The sequence below is a fragment of the Lactuca serriola genome, chromosome 8 (assembly GCF_051521515.1).
Source record: "Lactuca serriola cultivar US96UC23 chromosome 8, Lser_US96UC23_V15, whole genome shotgun sequence".
Classification (NCBI taxonomy): Eukaryota; Viridiplantae; Streptophyta; class Magnoliopsida; order Asterales; family Asteraceae; genus Lactuca; species Lactuca serriola.
This window is the reverse complement of record NC_136415.1, coordinates 283,435,486-283,440,506: the sequence shown is the minus strand read 5'-3', so window position 1 is coordinate 283,440,506 and position 5,021 is coordinate 283,435,486.

The following is a 5,021-nucleotide window of genomic DNA, read 5'->3' as shown; positions in this document are numbered from 1 at the left end:
CAAACTCCCATATTGAAGGTTATGGCATCTTAACCAATGGCAATTTATTTATGTCAAATGTAGCTTACATGGCTGCTCTCAAGCACAATCTGATCTATGTATCCCAACTCGCTAATGCAAGTCGTAGTGACAATAGATCTGAGTTCACTAATGCCACAATTGAAAGTTTTCTTACTGACAAAGCATCAAACACAATTTTTCTTCTCCATACACCCCATAGAAAAATGGTATCATTGAAAGAAGAAACCAAACTCTTGTTTAAGCCGCTCAGTTGATGTTGAATTTTACAAATCTTCATCTTTATCTTTGAGCAGAAGCAATCTCCATATTATGTTTTACTCAAAATCTAAGTATCATCAATCGTCATATCTGCAAGACAGCGTATGAAGCAATGAATGGTCGAAAGCTGAGTATCTTGTTTTTGCACATCTTTGGCTGCAGATGTTTCATGAAAAACAACCCTGATCAACTCACCAGGTTTCAACCGAAATCAGATGAAGACATCTTTTTGGGATACTCTTCCAAATCAAAAACTTACAGGGTTCTAAAGCGTAGGAACTCGTGTAATTGAAGAATGCTTTGACATTACTTTTGATGATAATTTTTTTCGGAACTCAGGGCCAACTCATGTGACAACACACATCCTGGAGTCCGATGCTCCACCTCTTGGGTCTTCGAAACCTCAATTTATCTATGAAATCAATTTCGAAAGCATCTTCGGACCAATGGAAATAGCTCTTAATTTAGAGTCTTGATCAAGACCGCCCTCAATTCCCACTCCTGTTTCTCAAAATATGTCTTGTCCGACCATAACTTTTCCTCTATTTGATTCGGAAGTATTCCTATCTCAAGTTGAGGAGGAGAATACCTCTGTTTTTGTGTCTTAAAGGAAAGAAAAAAAATCCAACCCTCGAATCAAATGTCATTGGTTTCCAAGATGTAGCAGCTCAATCTTATGAAATTGATCAAATTCCGAACAACAATGAAGATGATGTCAACTTCTTTGACTTTCCAAACAAAGACAATGCTGACATATCCGGTTCAGAATTTCAATCGAGGCATCATCCTCAAATTCAAACTGGTCAGGGGTAGCAACACTACCCCATTGTTGATTGTGTATCATATTTTGCACAAGAACTTTCGAGATTGCATATCTAGACAAAGGATCATCCTCTGAATCAAGTAATTGGAAATATAAATGTCGGTGTTCAAACCCGCTATGCCGCTAATATTCAAAATGAGTGTCACTTCTTGGCATTCAGTTCAATTTTTGAACCAAAATCAATCAAAGAAGCTCTAGAAGATTTTGATTGGATTACAGCCATACAAGAAGAATTAGCAGATTTGGAACACGATGGGTTTTCCGAAACAAACTCAACGACATTGGCGTTATTATCTGAAACAAAGAAAGATTGGTGGCTAAAAGATTTATATAGAAGGTATTGAATACAATTAGTCTTTCTCTCTTGTTGTCCGTCATGAAGCTATCCAAATCTTTCTCACCTAACCTACTCATAAAGGTTTCAAAGTTTACGAAATGGATGTCAAAAGTGCTTCTGTCAATGGTAAATTGATAATGAAGTATATCTTCAATAGTGTCCTGGGTTCATGAACTTATCATATCCGAACTACCGCTACAAACTTCAAAAGGTTGTTTATGGCCTCAACCAAGCTCCTCGCGCCTGGTACGAGGCACTGACTTGTTTTATAAAGTGTTTTGGTTTTCAGAGAGGAGTTCTTAATCCTAGGTTTTTTTTGAAGATCCAATAGTAATCATCTCATGGTACTTCAAATTTAGGTCAATGACGTCAAGTGAGTATGAATTGTGAGTTAAGTTTCTTTCTTGGACTGCGAGTTAAATAAAACAATCACGAAAGATTTATTCTTCAAGAGAAATACATTTCCAAACTTCTAAATAAGTATTTAGTGGACATTTGTGCATCTGCAAAAGTTACAATCAGTTTAGGAAACAAGATATTTTCGGACCCATCTGGTGTGGCTGTTGATCAGAAGAAGTATAGGGGAATAATTTCATCACTACTCAACCTCACTACAAGTCGTCCAGACAACATGTCAATCTAAAGATGTCCCGTCGCTTGGCTATAAATAAAAATTTTAGATATCTCAAAGGGATAAAGAGCCTCAGAATTTGGTACCCCACAAATGAAAGCTTCTTGCTGCAAGATTATTTGGGCTTAAACTATGGAGGAATTCAACTTGATAGGAAAAGCACATCCGTTGATTGTTTATTTTTTGGTGGAAGATTGGTTAGCTGTTCATCCAAGAAACAGAACTGCATTGCTCTTTCAACAGCCGAAGCGAAATGTATTGTTGTTGCATGCTACACTTCTCAAGTTCTGTGGATGAGATCTTAGCTATTAGACTATACTTATCAATTTCAACAGATCCCGATTTATTGTGATTCTCAAATTTCTATTGCAATCTCTCATAATCTAATTCAACATTCCATGACCAAATACATTGGTATTCGATAGCATTTTATTAAATATCATGTTCTAAAAGGTAACATTTAGCATATTTGTGTTCCATCAGATGATGATATTGCTAATATCTTTACTAAGGTATTAAATGCAACAGAATTCAATGGTTTTCTAAACAAAATGGGATTGATGACGCGTAATCCTCAATTCTTCCAAGAAGATTATACTATCTGATGGAAACATCAGAAAGTCAAATAATTCCAAACAAAACATTTTTACCTTGGAACCGTTTCTTCTCGGAAAATAAAGGATCATTATAAGTCTTTTTATTTAATCTTTCCTTTAGTTTTATGTTTTTCAGTATACCACCTCAATGGAAGTTCTATAAAAAATAAGTTTGTCAGAGATTTTGAGAATGTTTCTTCTCGGAGTATCTCTCATTCCGAATTCCTGGTGTTGAGTCTAACTCAGAATACAAATCCATGTTGGTAAAGTAATCTCATTACTTATCTATTTCCAAGCTCTTCTCCATCAGCTCTCGGAACTTCTCAAATCTAAGTTCTTCAAAGCTTGACTTCTAATATCTTCATTCATTTTTACATCTGATATCGATTTATAGGTTGTGTAATCTCTGAACCTATATTAATTATTAATTTTTCTTTGAAATTCCTTTCGAAGTATCTTATGACATTCTATCTCGAAACCTGGTCATTCAAAGATTCTATTAAATAAACACTAAATGAATTTTTAGGTTATCATTTAAGTGTTAATTCTGAAATAGTTTTCATGATGATTAAACGGTAATTTCTTTTATGATTTTCCTCTTAATTCTCAATAATCATGCTTTTGGCACGTATTCCAATAAAGTACTAAGCGTTTTCTGAATCAAATCAATGGTTAACCTATTTGAACAAGCACAAATCTCATCCCATGGTTTAAAACTGTCACATATGGAGGTCTTTTAGACATGTGCATTTAATGCAACCCGTTTCCTCATTTGGCTACCATCGTTCTTATTCTTCGACCCGGCCCATAAACATCCACCTATTAAAGGATTTTGAACCCTAACCGTTCCCACTTATCTCAATTCGGCTATCTCTTCCTTATAACCTTCAACTGTACTCTTTGTTCTTCAGTATTCTTCAAACCTTCATCAATGACGTCAAAAACAACCAAACCTACAACTAAGAATAAGTCATTGAAGGGAGTTGATTCATCCTCTTTAACTAAACTCATCTTAAGGGAAACTACTCAACTACTTTCCCTTGATCCTATGGACTATGTCGGGTCTATAAGGGTCATGATCGAGTTCATATCTAGGCACCCTATTGCTATTCCTCTAACCCAAATTCTGAACCCTAACTTCCCTCTTAGTTTGTTGCAAAGAGCCTTTCAACGAGTTAAGTTTGAAGATGGAGTTCTTGAATGCCTGATCATAGATGACCGTATTGTACCTGTTCATAAAGCAAATTTCCTTCGTGTCATTGGAGTTGCAGAAAACTCTCATGGTTCTAGAGTGTAGCAAAACACAGCAGAAGAATTTCAAAATTTTCTCAATAAGATCGAGTATAAATGGGAATTCAAGGCGAAAGAATTCAAGAAATCGGTGGTTCCTGGCATATGAACTATTCTGATGCACCTTATTCTCATAGGTTTATCTTGAAAGCATGGCAACACAAACACTATGAGAAAAGATTGGCCTTATGTCGTTTACAACATCTTTATCGGCCGATGAAACATCTTTGATCTACCGGAAGTCCTTTGGCAAGATTTCAGGAAATTCACCGAGAAAAGGAAGACAAATGAGATCCCCAGTCTAAGGTTATGGGCCTTGATGCTACAATAGATCTACCACGAACGAAGTAAGGCCATTCCACTCAATTCATACATCCTTTAGGTATACTATACTTTCAAAGCAATTAATAGTTATAGGTTACCCAATCAAGCTCAATTCGGAGCTATCCGACGTCTTCCTCAAAAAAAGTTGAGTACTATTCATTCTGATGATCGTTACTTGAAACGTCATCCTGAGACTTTGATTGTGTTTGACCCAATGCAACCCACCCCAGTATCAGATGAATTAGCCTCAGAAGAGAATAGACTAGCCACCTATCTAGGTCACTGCACACCCTACCCACCGACTATTCTGAAGTACCGTTCGTAGGTTCAAAGTAAGACATTGCACACACTCAGGGGGAGTTTGCTCATGATGTACCCCCACCCTCCCAAAAGGGTGGTGTTGGTATTGAACAAAGTCCCTTGGATCCACATGGGACACACTCATGACTCTACTTGAATCACCCTCTATCTTCTACACAATCATAATCTATGGCCCCTGCCACTGACTCCAGGCTTTCTAAGACAGGAATAGGCCCTCTTACTTCTGAAGCCTCAACCGATCTGATACCTGTCATGGGTAAAGGATGATCGGGTATTTTTAACAATGAACGGCTTGATTTTGTTAACAGTGCTCATTCAAGGCATCCTAATCTCTCAAGAGAACAATTTAAATACACTCTCATATCCGTCAACCAACATGCAATCCGAAGTCATATTCCCTTCACCATTCCATCAAATGAA